General features: G+C 42.2%; 1 protein-coding gene across 1 annotated transcript in view; it reads right to left on the reverse strand.

Moving 5' to 3' along the window:
* Positions 1–21,769, reverse strand: part of DIAPH3 (diaphanous related formin 3) — an 811,800-nt gene that overhangs the window by 200,202 nt on the left and 589,829 nt on the right. The gene's annotated exons all lie outside the window — the stretch shown is intronic.

The following is a 21,769-nucleotide window of genomic DNA, read 5'->3' on the forward strand; positions in this document are numbered from 1 at the left end:
TGGGTAACTGTCCTTAGACATGTCCTGGCTGATGACCGGCCTCATATCATAACCCCGATTTATTCTAATGATGGCTGGACCTACACGCAGGCACGTTCTACCTAATGTGGCCCCATATTTCCTTGTAGATTGTAAGCAGGACCCTCCCTCCTCCTGTAACTGCTGAGCTATGTATTACTTTATTTTCTGTACACGTCCCCTCAATTGTAAAGAGCTGCGGAACATGATGGCTCTATAAAAAAAAAATATTATGAACTATAATTCCAGTTATTTATTCTTTAACTACAAATAAGGGACAAATTTAATTTTATATTTTTATATATTTTTTAAATTTACATTTAAATTGTGAGCATAGTTATATATATTTTTCCCATGTATCAATAGTTTATGTGAAAATAAGAAACTTTGTAATATATCTTATTAAGATAAATCCACTTATTTAACCTTCTGGATTCATCTCTCATTCTCAATTCACCAGTAAAATCTGTCTTTGGCGAGTGTAGACTTTCCCATTAATGAGATAGTGGCAGTTGGTACTCATGAAGTTCTACGGAGAGGGAAGGGGGAAGGACGAGCTAGCAGTCAGCAGCCATTTGCTGCAAGTTCTCCTGAAGTAACACTTACACATTATCATTTTTTTACTTTATTTGTAGTCCACTTAGGGGACTTGCAGTGTAAATATTCTAGTATGTTGGTAAAATGATGGTCTCCTACAAAGCCCACTCAGTGACCAGGCTTCACACGAGAAGTTAGCAGGTCCCTGGTTGGGTGGTGATGGATACTTAAAACAAGGTGGAAACCAAATCTTGCGTCTTAACTTGACGCTGTCAGAGCTTGACAGCATTCAAGAGGTTAGGTTATCCAGTGATAAGAGCTACTGTAAGGGGATGTTCTGACTGTATATCACACATAGCATTTGTCATGTGTGGCGCGGCAACTGAGACCGCTCCGTGTCCTTGAAAGGGTTAAAGGCCATAATAAAAGATAAAATTTATTACAAGCAATCTTAGTTTTTGCCATTTTTGTGTTATTCTGTGGTCATGCACAATCAAATCACTTGTCAAGGGACAATTGGGAGGTCCCGTACTCTAAATGATTGGCAGGTTCGGCCCACCGTAGCCTTAGGCGTATAAGGACAAGTAGGCTGCACCAACACAGCAACAGCCCTGATTTCAAAGTTGGAAAGAATTAGCAACTGTGGTGCAGAAAAATCCTGCTTTTGTCATATTTACGTCACCTTGCCTTACTTGGAACATATCCACATTACACCCAAAGTAACAGCTTTCTCCTTCAGTTTACAGTCGTTTTTCAAACATTTGACAGATTCTCTCCAGAACCCTGACGACAAAGGGGTGACCGGATCTTAAAGGGAACCTGTCAGCAGGATTGTGCACAGTAACCTACACAGAGTGTCAAGTCGGCGCCGTTACAATGACTAAAATGATACCTTGGTTGATGAAATCCGTCTTGTGGTTGTTGTTTAATTATTTTCAGTTTTGTGTTAATGATATGCTGGTGCTCCAGGGCGGCCTTCATGTGGTGCTCTGATTAGATATTCATAATAACAGACTGCTGAGAGGTCACTGCCCCCTTACTGACCTGACACCTAGTTTACATAATGAATATTATATACGTTGAAAACAAAATCCCTTTCTGCAGGCTGGCTCCACGTTTCTTTGATGTAATCCTGAAGCTCCTAAAAAAACAAAAAATCCATTTGAAAATGGTGCCGGACCCGCTTGCGCAGTAGCAGCTATCGCAGATCCAATACCTGCTACTGCGCAGGTGGCGGCAGCGCCATCCTGCTGGAGAACAAAAAAAATGTTGTCAATAGCTGCTGCGGCGCCATCTTGGAGGAGGAATTATTTTTTGTTCTCTAGCAAGATGGCACCGCCGGCACCTGCGCAGTAGCAGCTATCGGATCACCTACAGTTGCTACTGCGCAGGCGGCTCCATTTTCAAATGGACATTTTGTTTTTTTTTAGGTACTTCAGGATAACATATGAGGCAAGTCATTGAGTGATCAGTGACCTGTCAGAAGCCATACATATGAATACTTAATCAGAGCACCACATGAAGACCCCTTCACAGGCCACCCTGGAGCATGAGCATATCATTAACTCACAACTGAAAATAAAGATTAAGAAAGAACCACAAGACGGATTTCATCAACTAACGTATCATTTTAGTGAGTATAACGGCACCAACCTGACACTGTCTATAGGTTACTGAGCACAATCCTGCTGATATGTTCACTTTAAGCATTTCAAGTGAGTTGAGGCCTAGATTTTGACAGCACCATTGCAGCCTTACCTAATACCTAACATACTGAATAAAAAAAAAACCTTCTGCAGGCAGGTGACTGTGCTGCAGCCTGATTGAATATGTATATAATTCATTTGTTTGTGTTCATCCAGAAATTTGTTTTAAAAAAATCCATTTGAAAATGGCGCTGGCTGTGCCAGTGCAGTATCAGCTACCGGCTATCGTCGATAGCTGCTATTGTGCAGATGCATTCCTCCTCCAAGATGGCGCCTGCGCAGTAGCAGCTAGGAGGAGCACAATTTTAAAACAGATCTTTAACAAAAAAAGCATTTAACTGCAGAACATCAGCCAGTGATCTGAGAGGCATTGGCGTTACATGGCCAGTTTCCTGGCCATGTCATGAAAACTTCCACATGCTATGCCCTTCATTAAGGGTCCGAGTGGCTGACCTGTCAGCATGCAGCTGGACAATGAACTGAAACACTAAGCTGTCTAAGCTTTACAAAACTAATTGATTAAGAAACAATGAGCCAGAGTGTCGTCTGTGATAGACTGATTACTCCAAAGATTTTAACCCAAGTGAGCTCATGTACACCAAACTTAATATACAAGATGCCCTACAGCACAGAAAAGTCCCAAGTCACAATTTATGGGCCAAATGTGTGAAAAATAGCAATTGATGCAAATGGCGAAATATTAGATTAAATGTGAATGATCATCAGAAAAGCTTAGGTGTAACATCTTATTTATGGGACAACATACTGGAGATGTAAACTTAAGTGCTTGTCGCAGGATGATAGGAGAATATTCCACTACCATGTGATGTACAAATACTTCATTTCCTCATTGATCCAGTGCCCCCCCACCTCAAAAAAAAATAAAAAAATAAATAGAGTTAGGGACAGTTCACAGCTAAAGAAGAGCAACTCTTTACTTCTTTGGTCTAAAGCTATGTGCCCACGTATGCAGAAAATTTCTGCATGAAAACAGGACTCCTTCCCAGAAAACGCGTGTTTTTTAAGCGTTTTTTCCGCACGTCCCCAGTCTCATAGAAAATAGCTAAAAACGCGGACTTTTCCGCAAAATTAATGAGCATGCTGCGTTTTTTTTACCGCAAAGCGTTTTTTTCGCGGAAAAAAACCCATCAATATGCACAAAAAGTGCAGAATGCATTAAAATGAATGGGATGCCTCTTTTAAGCAATTTTTAGGCGTTTTTGCTGGTAAAAACGCTTAGAAAATGCCCCCCCAAAAAGCTTACGTGGGCACACAGCCTTAAAGTGTCTTTTTTACAAAGCTGTAGAAAAGCAAAACCAGAGGGTATTTGACATTTGTGAAGAATGTAGCAGTACTGACCGCATGGCAGGTGTAGAAATGTAGAAGTAGAGAAAGCAAACCACCGATAAATGTGAATTTTCTCACCACCAGGACTATAGCAAGCACCGTAGCAGCCCCATGGACAACCTTGCCGGCCCTGCAGGATTCATCTGTATAGGTTTTTTTTTATTATAGTGGTAACAATTCTATCACTAAGCTATGGCAATATAATTATGGTTTGGCAGTATTACTATAGACCCTTACATATTACTGGTCAGTAAAACTATGAAAAATTGAATGGCAACACCTGCTCTTCGTAAAGCAGTATAAAAACTTATGATTACAAGGAGTTGGCCACTTTCTCATTGTTTTAACAAATGTGTGAGGATCACAATTATGTGGCACTTACTAATAAATATATTACAGGTTCTCCTCCTGTACATGTTAGCGCCACCTTCCTCACAGACTGAATAGTTCTGTCCATACAAACACTGTTGATGGAGCAGCATGTGACTAAACCAGTCCATCAGCCTCCTCCAATGGAAACGCCTCACATGGGTAAGCTGTTTTTTAATTGGAGGAGGCTAATGGACAGGTCTGGTCACATGCTCCTCCATCAGCAGCCATTGTGAGGTCTATGAATGATATGTTGAAGGCTGTACTTACGAGTGCAGGAGGAGAACCTGTAACACCAGTAAGTACAAAATCATGTCCCAGACACATCAGTAAAAATAAAAGTGGCCAACACCTTTAAGGGGTTTGGTCTATATATAATATTTGATTTTGCTTTATGTTTTTTTTTAAAACACCAACGACCTAAGAGTTAAAATAAGGCTTCTCACAGTATAACACACACAATTTTTGTTTACGGTGATAGAAAAGACAACATAACTACTGATGGCTAATGAGATCGTCAGATAAAGGCAGGTTCCATGTGAAAACACGTTCTGATCCTGCAGTTCTGATAGACCCACATCAGACTGAATAGTTCTGTGTGCCTTTCATTTTCCTTTTTTTGATACACTACAAGAAGAATAATTATGTGGATTTGCTGCCGAAATGCAGCCTCAACATTATCAACAGCCATCTTCCGCTCATTAACCACCATCAGTATAGTGTCAGCGGCTGACATTTTTACTCCATTCCCGAGGAGAGATTTCAGCTACATCTACATGTCCTTGCCAAGGTTTCATCTTGTTTATTCTTACATCTTTTCTAACTATTGGATACAAACACTGCAAAACTTCTCTTTTTTGGAAACACAAGCATCTCACAGGCTATGTTTAGTTTGCTTAAATACTACTTTTGCTGAAAAATTCAATGTAGCAGTCAATTCTCTTGGCACCTTGTTATCGACTTGGTGAGGTCTACACAATAGTCACTTAACGGCCACTTTATTACAGACATCTGCCCTTTCAGAATTGAAGTTTCCCGTTTGTGGATAAACATTAGTATTAGAAAACCGAACAATCTGAGCAACCTAGAACGAGGCATGGCAATCGGAGCTAGACTAGCTGGGGCCAGAATTTATAAAACAGCCAGTCTTGCGTGGCCTGCTCAGGCGGTGGTGTTGTGAGTATACCGAGAATGGTGTGATTGTCATGGTTAGGACATGGTTAATGTCCTGTTCTCACAGGGTTAACTTTTGCTGGCCTCTCTTTGGATCTGGGAGGGGTATTTATACTCACTCAAAACTAGCATTCTCTGTCAGTTATACTGCTGTTCTGGTGTGTCTGACCCCTGGTGTGCGTGTTCTCTGCGTTGTTTGTTTGCTTCCCATGTATGACACGGCTTGTTCCTTCACTCTGTACTCCGTCTCTCGTTTTGGTACCATTGTCTTTTCTGGTTCTGACCTCCTGGCTTGGCTATCGCTACTCCGTTACAGTTTACCCCTATTGTACCGTCTAATGCCCGTTCTGGTTTTCTGATCTATTGCTACGTCCTGACTATCCATTCTGTCTAATCCTTTGGTACTGTATTGCTATGTCGTGCTTTGACCTCGGCTTGATCTGGTTTCTGTCTCTGTCTATGCCCCTTGGTAACATTGTCCTGTAGTTACCTTTCTAGGAGTTTCCCTGCAGCTCCTAGCTCCGTGTAGCTTAGGCCACGCCCCCAGCAGTCACGTGATTCAGGTCCTGGAGCATGCATTGTCACCACTGCTGCCCGCTCAGCAGGTATCTGTGTGCACAGTCTTTGTACTCAGGACACGCGCTCTGGCTCAGTGAGCAAGTGCAGTGCGGTGTTCCTGACAGTGATCAAGAAAAAATATCCAGTGAAAGTGAATCCTGTGTACACAAATAATTAAATGATGAAAGGCATTATAGCATGAACAATTACGCTGACGTTGCGGTACATCGTTAAAAAACTGCAACCACATATCAAAACTCACAACTCAATGTTCCTTAGTAAAATAGTTGACGACTAGCTCCAGTGCCATTACAATCCATGGAAAACAGAAAGACAAGACTCACGTGGACAAAAAATTATAAAAACTGCATTATTCAGCAGTGTAAAAAAATCGGTCAGATAAATCCATATTTTTATTGCACCATGTCAATGAGAAGGTCAAAAATTTGAGTAAACATGATGATAATAATTATGTTTACTTTACGATTAAACTGATAAACCCGTCCAGTCAGGTATCAAGAGTTTAGGCTAGTGGAGAAATGGTGAGGGACATCCTTGGTCTTCTGATAGCCGTGGATGGATGTTTGGACAGTATACATCACAAAGTTATAAACAGTAAACTCTACTATGAGAACTCTTGACTAATATGAATTACTTTATAACTAAGCTTTGTTAAAAATCTCATAGGGACAGAATTTTCATCAATGTGTGTATACTATAAAGTTTTAGGAATTGTACATTAATAAGGCGTACACAAAACCAAGTGGCCACTACGCAGTCGTCAGGGTCCATCACTGTTCTGCGTGGAGTTTACTGGATTTACAGTATGGTTGTAACCAGCCAAGAACATCTTTCGAGTATGAAAAGTGATTTTGACTTTTACATCTATTACTAAAAGTAAAGGAAAAATCAGGTTCCTCTCGGAGAAGCACCTAACTCAACTGTCATTAGAGTATGTGGCATACTTCACAATTCACGCTTCAGACATGTAATTACACTTGATATTCTTGAGAAAGTGATTCTGTCACATCTGTTGACAAAAAAAAAACTTGTAAAAATGGTAATTTCTTCAAATCCTTGTTCTATATTCTGGCTCTGTAAAACGCAGTTCTGATACTTCTTACTTTTATGCTAACTCCTCTCACATCGGTACAGGTTACAGAAGTGTAATCCATAGACAGATATTCAGTATTAAGTGAGAGCTCAGCCCGTATATGATGGTATAATGTCTAGACTGTGACACTGAGCTTGTATATGACTTAAATATTAACGACCGCTCAATCTACTTCATAAGAAGACAGAAAATCTGGTCCTTAAAGGGGTTGGCAGTTTTCGGGGAAAAAACCCAACCCTGTCCCTAGGCTGCATTTTGCTCTTGTCTACCTTCCCGTGGTCCATCGCCGAGTCTCTGCCGCAGCTCCCGAGGTGTGTAATTGTGAACAGTCCAACTAGCCAGGAGAGACAGAATTAACTAAAACAAACTTTTAATATGTAATTTAAAACTGGATAAACCAAGACAAACAAACCAAAGTGATAATGCGCTTTATCACTTTGGTTTGTTTGTCTTGATTTATCCAGCTTTAAAATTCTTATTAAAAGTTATGTTTTAGTTAATTCTGTCTCTCCTGGCTAGTTGGACATTAATTTTGAGAGGATTTATAAGTGTGTCAGATAGGCTGCACTTTTTGCTGATTTCTACGTAATTGTGAACAGCTCTGACTTCACATCAATAGCGCTGTAGTGACATAGTTACCGCAACGGCTCTGCCCAATTTAAGAGCACGAACAGCTTAGGCTACTTTCACACTTCAGTTTTTTTACGTCAGTTACAATCCGTCTGCTCGACGGATCCATCACAGATTGTGAAAAACTGATGCAACTGATCCATTTTTTCACGGGATCCGACTGCCCTACCTGGCAGGTTTATATACATTTGGGCTGTGGATATTGGAGCATGCTCAGTTTAAAAAAACGGAATTCGTTGCTGGATTCCGTCATTTGACGGAGAGCGACAGATCCGGCACCCATAGGCTTCCATTCTAGCAAACGACAGACGGCGCTGGATCTGTCGCTGTCCGACTTTTCGACGGAGGCAAAAACGTTACTTTGTCCGTCGTCTCCGGCCGCAGGACAAATAATTTCCGATGGATCCGGCGAACGAAGGATGAAACGTGTGGCCATCAGTCAGACTCCGTCGCTAATACAAGTCTATGAGAAAAGAACGGATCCGGCAGCATCAGTTGCCGGATCCGTTTTTTTTCAAAATTTGACGGATTGCGACTGATGGAAAAAAACTGAAATGTGAAAGAGGCCTTAGTGGCTGCAGAGCAGCATAAATATGTATTTTTTTCCCAATCTCAGCTCCCGGTTGCGCAGATAATAGCAATTAAAATATTTGACACCTCAGGCTGTGTGCACACGCTGCGGAATCTGCTGCGGATTGATCCGCGTGGATTTTCGAAATCCGCAGAAAAATCCGCATGTCAAAAGACCTACGGTTTATCTGCGGATTATCCTGCGGTTTTACCATCTCCACAATGGAGGAGATGGTAAACCGCTGCGGAATCCGCAGAAAGAATTGACATGTGAATTCTTTCTGTGGTTTAGAAACCGCAGAAAATCCGCGCTGAAAATTCCGCAGCATCTGCACTGCGGTTTCCATTTCCCATAGGGAATAATGGTACTATACACCGCAGCAGAAACTGCTGCGGATCTGCAGGGCCAAATCCGTTGCGGATCCGCAGCAGAATCCGCAGCACGTGCACACACCCTAAAGATTTCCCTTTTGTTTAGTCCAAGTGGGTGTTATCACACAGCAGCTAATACAGGGAGAGGAAATACAAGCCCCAGAGGAAACACCCACTTGATTTAAAAGTTAACTTATTAGGTGTCAAATACTTTGATTGATCTCCGCAAAAGGAGAAGCAAAGTTAAAAGCAAACAAAAAGGTTTCATTCCGCTGAGCGGCCACTATTACATCGTATGATCAGATCAGCAAGTAAAATTTGGTGAAAGGTCCTCTTAAAAATAATTTCTACACACAAATTTATCAACCACACGGTTAGGACGTTTTACGATATATCAAGCTGCGTGTACGCACAATGACAGCACTGCACATGGAAATATCTGCACCCTAAATAATGATGTCCCATTAGCGAAAACCTGCAAATGTGACTGCTGGCAGTAAGCGGATTACTACAAGATCCACTACTCTTAGCAGCCCCAGCAAACTGGAGATTTTGCCAAGTAATGGCACAGTCAGCCAGGCATCTCCATAGTGGAAGGCACTGGAGTGGAAATGTAATATTTCATGGTGGAAATACGAATGAATGTAATACAAGTCTGCCAAAATGAGAAATATCATTCCTACAGAAATGTGGGGCTAATTGGCACTTAAGGCCTCATTACACACAGCGATATCGCTGGCGAGATCGCTGATTTTGTGACACATCAGCGATCTCTCCAGCGATCTCGCTGTGTGTGACATCCAGCAGCGACCGTCCCTCCCCCCCCCCCGCTGGGCATCGCTGATCGTCCTGGGCCATTTTTTCATCGCTGGTCTTCCGCGTGTGGCAGCGGGAGCCAGCAATCACCGATGCATCACGCTGGTATCCAACGTAAACAGCGGCTTTCTAAGAGCCGCGCGGCTCTTGGAAACCCGCTGTTTACGTTGGATACCAGTGCAGTTTACGCTGGATACCGTGCGGCTCTTAGAAACCCGCTGTTTACGTTGGATACCAGCTTGCTCGCTGGTCGTGATCGCTGGAGGGGCTGTCTATGTGACAGCTCACCAGCCATCAGCCTAACATGTCCCAGCGATCCCATCCATGTCGGATCGTTGGTGGGATCGCTGAGACATCGTTATGTGTAACGGGGCCTTTACTCTGAAGGATCCACTGTTTCCAAATTACTTCTCTGGTTGCTCAAATACTCCACAATAAAATAAAGATATCACTCTCTCCCACAATGCTCTTTACAGTGCTGCACAGCCCTACATCTCCCCCTCATGTCTGTCTACTGTGTGACCCCTGCTCTTTGTTCTGCTAATGACCTGAGACAATATCTTCCACAATCTGAACGTTCTACTCCGGTCTCCAAGACTTTTCTTGTGCTGCACCAGTTCTCTGGAATGCAATACTCTCAAACAGAAACATTAATTCCCAGAGTCCACAGTGTTAAGTAGGCCGTAAACCACATCTTTTTAAGCAGGTCTATCACATCACCTTACTAATTGACTATTCTCAGCTGGATCATACAATACAAGCACTTTTTACTTCACCCCTATTTCATCACAGATTATCTTGTGAGCAGGGCCCCGGGTCCTGTCGATACTCTGAAGTCTTACAATCCCAGTTGTTGCCTACTAGGCCGCAGCTGAAGCCTCAATGCTGAGAAATATAGCGAAATGATCCATCATACAATAAATAAAATTTATATATATATATATATATATATATATATATACACACATATACATACATACTGCTCAAAAAACTAAAGGGAACACAAACAGCCTGTTACAAATGGAGTAGTGTTCCCCTTATTTTTTTGAGCAGTATATAAATTATATATACATGCACACACACATGCACAGACATACATACGCTCGTACATACACGCACATGCGCACCGAGAGGGAGAGAGAAAGAAAAAGAGAGAGATGCTAATTTATAGATCGAAATGATATTGTGTCCATGCAGACCAGCATGATGTTACAATCATACCCGGGATCTCAGGAAGAAACTTGAAGGCTTTATTCTATTCATTTCAGCAGAGAAACACATTCTTGTACTTAATTCTTTTGAGATCCTAAATCGCAGCCAGTGTATTGAATAGAGCCCTCTGGCTGGCTACAGCTTTCAGTCTGCTGAATATGCCTTCTGTAGGGATCACACGGGATGTTGTGTCTCCGCAGGAACAGGATAGATAAACCCATAAGGCTTGAATGAAAACACATACACTAAAATAAAAATGCCGACCTCTCTTATTAAGATAAAGTAGTGTTAGTTCTTCTCTTGCAAATATGCAATGAAAACAATTTAAATGCAAAGGACATCTTTGAAAAGTAAAATATTTTTAAATAGGTTAGCCAAGTTAAAAAAGTCGCACTAAATTTCAAGTTGCAATCGCCATTCCTTTATTCATTCATTTTCAGATTTTAAGATTCGCCTTAAAAAGGTTATTTGCGTCTTTTAAGATCAGGATCGCACCACTCCCTAGCAGTAATGAGCAAAGGTGCTCAGATAAGGTGTTATCTAAGCATGCTCTTGTGCTACAGAGTGCCTTCGGCATGCTTGAAAAAGATGTTTGAGTTCCTGCGGCTGCATGTCTCACGGCTGTTTGACAGCGGCAACACATGCAGGGATTGTGTTTCTTAGGCAATCCTGCATATGTTGTATCTCTCGAACAGCCATGAGACATGTAGCCGTGAGGACTTGAACATATTTTTTGAGCACGCCTAAGTCACTCGGTTAGTACCCGAGCATACACTGATAACACCTTATCCCAGCTCCTTCGCTCACCACTACTCCCTAGCCTTCAGGTTCCCTTCTTGTGGTGGGTGTGGTGCAGTCCTCATGATTGACAGTTCAGACCAGCAGTGTGGCTGTGCCTCTGTTCTGATCTGTGTGCTCTCAGATGCTGCTAGCATCACTACACCTTTAAGAAAACAGCAGCCTTGAATGTAAAGAAGGCAACTGAGAAAGTTACTCTATTTTGTAATTAGGAAGCAAGTGAACAAGGAAAAGTATGAAAGGCGTCCACAGCCTTTAACTTCACAGAACACAATCAATAAAGGGAATGTTTCGTGTTTTTTCTTATTCATGAATTAAATATGTATGTCTAGCTAATCAAGTCAATTAGTACTTTGTTATGTTTCATCACTACAAGGGTTGACATCTAGTTTCATCTTTATGGGGCATCACAGCATGACACAAACACATACCAAAGAAATACCGCACAAGGGCCATAGGTGGTTAGGGACAGCGGGTATATCCTATTCTGGAAACATACAAGCGGCGAACAGTTCAATGGAAAGAACAATTCAGCTTTTACATTAACAGAAAAGGAGCACAGTGCCATGTGTCCGGAGCGCGAGGCCATGTGTACGGTGGGCGGAGTAGTGTGTCCGAACCGTGGCGTCATGTGTCCAGAGGGCAGATTTGTGTGTACGAAGCGTGGCATCGAGAGTCAGGAGGGCGTACTCGTGTGTCCGAAGTGTGGTGTCGTATGTCCACACGGCGCCGTGTGAACGGAGGGAGGTGCCGTGTGAACAGAGGGAGGCGCCGTGTGAACGGAGGGAGGCGCCGTGTGAACAGAGGGAGGTGCCGCGTGAACGGAGGGAGGCGCCGCGTGAACGGAGAGAGGCACCACGTGTACGGAGGGAGGCACCACGTGTACGGAGGGCGGCACCGTGTGTTTACGGAGGCACCGTGTGTCTGAAGTGTGGTGTTGTGTGTCTGGAGGGCGTTGTCGTGTGTCCAAGGCATGGTGTCGTGTGTCTGGAGGGCATTATCGTGTGTATGGAGGGAGGGCAGCCTTGTATGCAGTACCATAGTCTTAAGAGGCAAATGTGTACAATTGCTCTCTCTAATGGGGATCAACGAAATAGAAAAGTTATTAAAGAAAACCATACAACAGGACCACAATACTGCATTCTGCCGCCTCACCACCAGAGCTGCTGCACCCCCGACCTTCTGTCTCTTCCCTACTATCCTGTAGAATGTACCGTAAGTCCGCAAGGACAGAGTCCTCTCTCCTCTGTACCAGTCTGTCATTGTAAATTTGTTTACTGTTAACGATATCTATAAGTTTGCATGTAACCCCCTTCTCATGTACAGCACCATGGAATTAATGGCGCTATATAAATAAATAATAATAATAATAATTAAAGATGCATTGAAGAATGAAAACACTTTCTAGACTTTCTGCATAAGGCCTGTTTCACACTTCCGTTTTTGTGTCCGCCAAACGGATCCGTTTCCGTTTTTTTGACGGAAACGGATGCCAATGGATCTGTTTTTAAAAAAACGGATCCGTTTTTTTGACGGATCCGCGGTAACCGTAATGGAAGTCTATGGGACAAAAAAAACGGATCCTGCAAAAAATGGCGGATCCGTTTTTTTACGGAAAACAACGGATTTTGACGGATTTGAAAAAACGGAAGTGTGAAACAGGCCTTAGGAAGTGGCTACCTTTAAAGTTCATACAATGCACCCCACCTTTCCAATACTGATTCTAATTAGGGCAACATATAGTTAAATGTTTTCTTTCCCAGTTATTTTGAAGCCTAAGCACAAAGAGAGGTGGGTCGCTGATCAAATTGTGGGCTAAGAAGCAGTAGTGGAACTCATGTGGTTAACATCTGCACAGAGATGTTGCCCTTCTTATATATTCGGAGTAGCTCACTACAGAAAAGCTTAGGAATGTCAATCCTCTATAAGGGATGAAATCTGCTTGAAGCAGTCCTGCGGCAGAGGAAGAAGCGCTCCGGTAACATTCAGCAAAGGCCAGATTTCTGACTATGAAACTTTCCTTTATGTCTGTGGTTTTATTCTAAGCATTGGAATATTTGCTTTTAGTTATTTTTATCTACCGTATATATTCTTTTATTTATAAGTAGGAGTTCCTAAATTTACTAAACACTGTGGGTTAATTTATAAGCAAGGTCACTTGTATAGGAATGAATACTACTGAGCGATGATGTCCCGTGCTGTAACATGATGGGCAAATGCCGCTGGCTGGTGATCATTTATAGTGTAGCTTATTTATGGGTTCGGCATATAGGTGAATAAAAACTCGTTTTGGTGCAGAAAGCAGGGCTGAGGAGTCGGTAAGCCAAACCACAGACTGAACTCCACAGCACTGCCCCCTACTGAGCATGTACATAAAGTGAGGCACAGATTCATCTTCACTACGACACGACTCCAGAGCACTGGTCACTACTGAACATGTACATAAAGTGCAGCACAGATTCATCTCATCTACATCTCCACAGCACTGGTCACTACTGAGCATGTACATAAAGTGCAGCACAGATTCATCTCAACTACGACTCCACAGCACCAGTCACTACTGAGCATGTACATAAAGGGCTGCACAGATTCATCTCATCTACGACTCCACAGCACCAGTCACTACTGAGCATGTACATAAAGTGCAGCACAGATTAATCCCCACTATGACCCCACAGCCCTGGTCACTACTGAGCACGTACATAAAGTGCAGCACAGATTCATCTCCACTACAACTCCACAGCACTGCCCCCTAATGAGCATGTACATAAAGTGCAGCACAGATTCATCTACACTACGACTCCAGAGCACTGGCCACTACTGAGCATGTACATAAAGTGCAGCACAGATTCATCTAAACTACGACTCCAGAGCACCAGTCACTACTGAGCATGTACATAAAGTGCAGCACAGATTCATCTCAACTACGAGTACAGAGCACCAGTCACTACTGAGCATGTACATAAAGTGCAGCACAGATTCATCTCAACTACGACTCCAGAGCACCAGTCACTACTGAGCATGTACACAAAGTGCAGCACAGATTCATCTCAACTATGACTCCATAGCACTGGCCACTACTGAGCATGTATATAAAGTGCAGCACAGATTCATCTCATCTATGACTCCACAGCACTGCCCCCTACTGAGTATGTACATAAAGTGCAGCACAGATTCATCTCCACTACAACTCCACAGCACCGGTCACTACTGAGCATGCACATAAAGTGCAGCACAGATTCATCTCAACTATGACTCCACAGCACTGGTCACTACTGAGCACGTACATAAAGTGCAGCACAGATTCACCTCAACTATGACTCCACAGCACTGGTCACTACTGAGCATGTACATAAAGTGCGGCACAGATTCATCTCCACTACAACTCCACAGCACCGGTCACTACTGAGCATGCACATAAAGTGCAGCACAGATTCATCTCAACTATGACTCCACAGCACTGGTCACTACTGAGCACGTACATAAAGTGCAGCACAGATTCACCTCAACTATGACTCCACAGCACTGGTCACTACTGAGCATGTACATAAAGTGCGGCACAGATTCATCTCAGCTAAAAGCCCAGATCCTGAGATCAGGAACAGGACAGACATTTAATAACTTCTCAAATTCTTATGAAAACATTTACAGCACATCCTGGAATTGTACTACTGTACCCAATGTAATATATATTTTCAGAGTCGGTCCATTATACACCAACTCCAACTCCACAGCCCTGGCAGAAAGACAAATCAGTTCAACTAGATGGCCATATGAATGTGTACAGTGTTTTCACTACTTCCAGTAACCTCATAGCCAAAAGAGAGTTAAATCCAATAAACTGCTCAGTAAAAGATTGTTTCTAGCAATGGGCACGCGAAAAGAAAAGCTAGATAATGGGCATCATATTTTGCAGACCCACTGCACCCATGTTTCCAGTGGTGCCTAATAGAAACTAATGAGTTACAATTTAGTCCCACCAGGGCTCCACTTTCTTTTGGTTGCAACAAGGAACAGAGATCCCCACAAATAGTCCAAGTGGTAGAGTGAACGAAGGGCTATGTCGGCCTTTGTTTTCTTACTGATGGAAGTGGATCTCCAAGATTTCTGGAAACCACTGACAATGTTGGGCTAAATATTAAAAATCAACATATTAAAAATCACTCCTTGCAAAATGTATATCACCACAACACATACAGTGGGGGAAATAAGTATTTGATCCATGGTTTTGTACGTTTGCCCACTGACAAAGACATGAACAGTCTATAATTTTAAGGGTAGGTTGATTTTAACATTGAGAGAAAGAATATCAAAAATAAAATCCAGAAAATCACATTGTATAAATTATATAAATTTATTTGCATTTTTTTATCAGTGAGAAATAAGTATTTGATCCCCTACGAACCATTATGGGTATGTGCACACGTAGCGGATTCTGCTGCGGACCCGCAGCGGATTTGGCACTGCGGATCCACAGCAGATTCTCCTGCGGTGTACAGTACCATTATATTCAATGTAACATAAAAACGCTGTGCACATGCTGCAGATTTTTCTGCGGTCTTGAGTCTGCATGTCAATACTTGGGCAGCACGGTGGCTCAGTGGTTAGCACTGCAGCATTGCAGCGCTGAGGTCCTGGGTTCGAATCCCACCAAGGACAACATCTGCAAGGAGTTTGTATGTTCTCCCCGTGTTTGCGTGGGTTTCCTCCCACATTCCAAAGACATACTGATAGGTAATTTAGATTGTGAGCCCCATCGGGGACAGTGATGAAAATGTGTGTAAAGTGCTGCGGAATATGTTAGCGCTATATAAAAATAAAGATTATTATTATTGGTGCGGATTCCGCTGCGTTTTTACGCCTCTTCCACTATAAGAATCCGCAGGTGTAAAAACCCAGGTGAAATCCGCACAAAAACTGCAGAAAATCTCCAGTAAGTCTGCATTAAATCCGCAGATAAAACGCAGGTCATTTTACCTGCGGATTTAGCAAGATCGCGTGCACATACCCTAAGAGTTCTGGCTCCTACAGACCAGTTAGACGCTCCTAATCAACTCGTTACCTGCATTAAAGACAACTGTCTTACATAGTCACCTTTATAAAAGACTGCTGTCCAGACTCAATCATTCAGACTATAACCTCTACAACATGGGCATGACCATAGACCTGCACAAAGCTGGAATGGGCTACAAAACCATAAGTAAGGCGCTGGGTGAGAAGGAGACAACTGTTAGGCTGGAGTCACACTAACCTGCGCAAAATACGGTCAGTATTTTACATGCGTAATACGGATGACAGACCCCTAAATAGTGCTCCGTATGTCATCCGTAATCAAGGTGTGGTCGCGTATTTTGCGCATGTCAGCATCTGTATGCAATCCGTATGGCATCCGTATGGTGAGTTTTTCTCGCAGGCTTGCAAAATGGACATATAATGGAGCCCTATAACAGTTTTAATAAAGAAATGAAAGAATAGATATAGACACATAGAATGCATATATATATATATATATGTATTCTATGTGTCTATATCTATTCTTTCATTTCTTTATTAAACCTGTCAGTGTGAGTTTACTGTATAGCGCACTGAATTGCCGGCTTTGCTAAAAACCACCAGGTGCGTATTTCTCGCAAGTCACATGTGTGATCCGTGTGTAATCCGTATTTTTTGCGCACCCATAGACTTGCATTGGCGTATTACGGCCGTAGTACGCTGACAATCGCAGCATGCTGCGAGTGGCACGGAGCGTAGGATACTGAGGAGAAATATACGGCTGGTGCGAGGGACCCCATAGAGAATCATTGGTCCGTGTCTAATGCGTGCTTTTAGCGCCTCTCACTCTTCCGTATTCCTCGCCAGTGTGACCCCGGCCTTAGTGCAATAGTAAGAAAATGGAAGAAATAAAAAATGACTGTCAATCGACATTGATCTGGGGCACCATGCAGAATCTCACCTCATGGGATATCTCTGACCATGAAGGTGGTGAGAGATCAGCCTAAAACTACATGGGAGGAACTAGTTAATGATCTCAAGGCAGCTGGGACCACAGTCACCAAGCAAACCATTGGTAACACATTACGCCGTAAAGGTTTAAAATCCTGCAGTGCCCGCAAGGTCCATCTGCTCAAGAAGGCACATGTGCAGCCACATCTCAATTTTGCCAATGAGCACCTGAATGATTCTGTGAGTGATTGGGAGAAGATGATGTGGTCAGATGAGACAAAAATTGAGCTCTTTGGCATTAACTCAACTCGCCGTGTTTGGAAGAGAAATGCTGTCTATGACCCAAAGAACACCATCCCCACTGTCAAGCATGGAGGTGGAAACATTATGTTTGTGTTTCTCTGCTAAGGGCACAGGACTACTTCACTGCATCATGAATGGATGGAGCCATGTACCGTAAAATCTCGAGTGACAACCTTCTTCCCTCCACCAGGACATTAAAAATGGGTCATGGCTGGGTCTTCCAGCAAGACAATGACCCAAAACACAGAGCCAAGGCAACAAAGGAGTGGCTCAAAAAAAGCACATTAAGGTCATGGAGTGGCCTAGCCAGTCTCCAGACTTTAATCCCACAGAAAACTTATGGAGGTAGTTGAAGCTCCGAGATGCCAAGCGATAGCGTCAAAATCTTAATGATTTAGAGATGATCTGCAAAGAGGAGTGGACCAAAATTCTTCCTGACGTGCGCAAACCTCATCATCAACTGCAAAAAACATCTGACTGCTGTGATTGCCAACAAGGGTTTTACCACCAAGAATTACGTCTAGTTTGCCAGAGGGATCAAATACTTATTTCTCACTGCAAAATGCAAATCAATTTTTATAATTTATACAATGGATTTCATTTTTTATATTCTATATCTCAATGTTAAAATTAACCTACCCTTAAAATTATAGACTGTTCATGTCTTTGTCAGTGGGCAAACTTACAAAATCAGCAAGGGATCAAATGGTTATTTCCCCCATTGTAATAAGATGTTTATCCATTTATTTACTTACTTCAAAAAAAACACACGACTCACAGTGACTAAGCCGCCCAATGCTGAGAAAAAAAAACGTAGTCATCAGAAAAGAAATCTAGGACGCCACTGCTCCTCCTCGGCCTTTACAGATGGAACTTTTAAGAGCATAAACAAGGTGCGGTACATCTTGTAGTGGTGGGATGGCTTTTATGCTTTATGATCAAAATAGTTTTAACCTCTCAGTGATCATCAATACATCTTTTTCTTGACCTGTGATATAAGAGACTAGCATCCACCGACAGGAGACAGCCCTGTAGCTTCAGTTGTACACACTATAGCTGACAACTTGCTGCATTAGTGCTGGCACAGACTATAGTCGTTTAACACCTTAAATGCTTCTCTCAATAGTGACTACGGCATCTAGATGGCTAACAGTGTGGCTTCTCCCTCTTTAACCCCATCGGCACCCTGAGATCTTGATTGTGTGGTCCTGATGTTTGCCATGACAATTCATGGCCTATTAACTGCCTTAAAGTCTTCCAGCTATAGTGGTCTGTTCATAAGTTATCAACAATTAGGTGGTAAAAACAAATTTTTTCATTCCCGTTGTGCCACATTGCATTAATTCCTGATAAGCACCTGAAGGGTTAATAAACTACCTGAAAGTTTTTAAAATGTTATCACTTTTGGGGGTTTCCAATATGCAGGACCCCCAAAGTAACTTAAAACCTGAAGAGGTCCTTAAAAACATACATTTTTAAACCTTCTAAAATGCTAACAAAATAAAACATTTTACATATGGTGCTGATGTAAAGCGGGCAGAGGGAAATGTCATTTATTAATGTTCTTGTGTGGTATGACTATCTGGATTAAAGGGATAATCAGACAAAGTTTGAAAAATACATTTTTAAAAAATTGTGTCAAATATCTGATATTTTGAGAAAAACAAAACATAGCAACCTAAATTTGACATTATCAAAGTATGATGCGTCGCGAAAAAACAATCTCCAAATCATTGGGATTTCTTGAAGCATTCTAGAGTTGTTACTTCGTAAATTGACACTAGTCATTTAAAAAAAAAAAAAATGGCCTGTCACTAAGGGGTTAACCAAGTCCCGTATGTTATTTACATGTACTATTACTATTTACTTACCATAGAGTATATGCTTATTTTGTTTTGTTTTTTTCCTTGGGTTTTTGTCTGTGAAATAGTGTAAATGTGCTCGTTCACATGTATATACACTAACGTTCAAAAGTTTGGGGTCACACAGACAATTGTGTTTTCCATGAAAACTCATACTTTTATTAATCAAATGAGTTGCCAAATGAATTTAAAATCTAGTCGAGACATTGACAAGGTTCGAAAAAAGATTTTTATTTGAAATAATTTTCTCCTTCAAACTTTGCTTTCGTCAAAGAATGCTCCCCTTGCAGCAATTACAGCATTGCGGACCTTTGGCATTCTAGCAGTTAATTTGCTGAGGTAATCTGGAGAAATTTCACCCCATGCTTCCAGAAGCCCCTCACACAAGTTGGTTTGGCTTGATGGACACTTTTTGGGTACCATACGGTCAAGCTGTTCCCACAACAGCTCAATGGGGTTGATATCTGGTGACTGCGCTGACCACTCCATTACAGATAGATTACCAGCTGCCTGCTTCTTCCCTAAATAGTTCTTGCATAATTTGGAGGTGTGCTTTGGATCACTGTCCTGTTGTGGAATGAAATTGACTCCAATCAAGCGCTGTCCACAGGGTATGGCATGGCGTTGCAAAATGGAGTGATAGCCTTCCTTATTCAAAATCCCTTTTACCTTGTACAAATCTCCCACTTTACCTGCACCAAAGCAACCCCAGACCATCACATTACCTCCATCATGCTTGACAGATGGCGTCAGGCACTCTTCCAGCATCTTTTCAGTTGATCTGCGTCTCACAAATGTTCTTCTGTGTGATCCAAACCCCTCAAACTTCGATTCGTCTGTCCATAACACTTTTTTCCAATCTTCCTCTGTCCAATGTCTGCATTCTTTTGCCCATATTAATCTTTTCCTATTATTAGCCAGTCTCAGATATGGCTTTTTCTTTGCCACTCTGCCCTGAAGGCCAGCATCCCGGAGTCGATTCTTCACTGTAGACATTGACACTAGCGTTTTGCGTGCACTATATAATGAAGCTGCCAGTTGAGAACCTGTGAGGCGTCGATTTCATAAACTACAGACTCTAATGTACTTGTCTTGTAGCTCAGTTGAGCAGTGTGGCCTCCCACTTCTCTTTCTACTCTGGTTAGAGCCTGTTTGTGCTCTCCTCTGAAGGGAGTGGTACACACCATTGTAGGAAATCTTCAGTGTTTTGACAATTTCTCGCATGGAATAGCCTTCATTTCTAAGAACAAGAATAGACTGTCGAGTTTCACATGAAAGTTCTTTTTTTCTGGCCATTTTGAAAGTTTAATGGAACCAACATATGTAATTGCTCTACATTCTCAACTAGCTCAAAGGAAGGTCAGATTTATAGCTTCTCTAATCAGCCAAACTGCTTTCAGCTGTGCTAATATACTTGCACAAGGGTTTTAAAGGGTATTCTAACCATTCATTAGCCTTCTTACACAGTTAGCAAACACAAAGTACCATAAGAACACTGGAGTGATGTTTGTTGGAAATGGGCCTCTATACACCAATGAACATATTGCTTTACAAGCCAGACGTTTGCAGCTAGAATAGTCATTTACCACATTTACAATGAATAGAGTGTATTTCTGAATCATTTAATGTTAGCTTCATTGGAAAAAACTGTGCTTTTCTTTAAAAAATAAGGACATTTCTAAGTGACCCTAAACTTTTGAATGGTAGTGTATACCAATTGATGCTTCAGATCATTTCTTTGGTTTTGCTATAGTTTTTTGTACTTTGTATAAACAGGGGAGTGGACCGCATTCTGGGCTAGGCATTTCATCTATATCCCTTCCCATGGACCAGTGGTTGGACAGCCAGGCCCCTGTCCTGCTCTGCCCTTATTCACATTGAGGTCGGCTGACACAAAGTAAGACATTAATGCCAGAAGCAGGATAGGACCATCCTGACCGAGTACACCTTGTCGCAATGGGGTGGCTTTTACGCTTTTTACTCAAAATAGTGATAGGCAAGTACCCTATACTATTCACATGTATATATTATTTACTTACTATAGGGCATACGCTCATACTATTTTGGATTATATTTCTTGAACTAGCTGAAGAGCCCGGCGTTGTCCGGGCATAGTAACTAACTACAGTTAGTTAAAACAAATTATAATGATGAGATATATATAAATATATCTCTGAGTGTAAAGCCCCGCCCACTCTGCATAGCCACATTCACTATAATATCCCACATCATACCGTCAGCCAGAGTTACCGGACTACTACCACTAATATCCCACATCATCCCATCAGCCAGAGCCACTGGACTACTCCTCCTAATATTCCACATCATCCCGTCAGCCAGAGCTACCGGACTACTACCACTAATATCCCACATCATCCCGTCAGCCAGAGCCACTGGACTACTACCCCTAATATCCCACATTGTCCCATCAGTCAGAGCCA

The sequence above is a fragment of the Dendrobates tinctorius genome, unplaced genomic scaffold (assembly GCF_039654945.1).
Source record: "Dendrobates tinctorius isolate UK_male_01 unplaced genomic scaffold, ASM3965494v1 ptg000064l, whole genome shotgun sequence".
Lineage (NCBI taxonomy): Eukaryota > Metazoa > Chordata > Amphibia > Anura > Dendrobatidae > Dendrobates > Dendrobates tinctorius.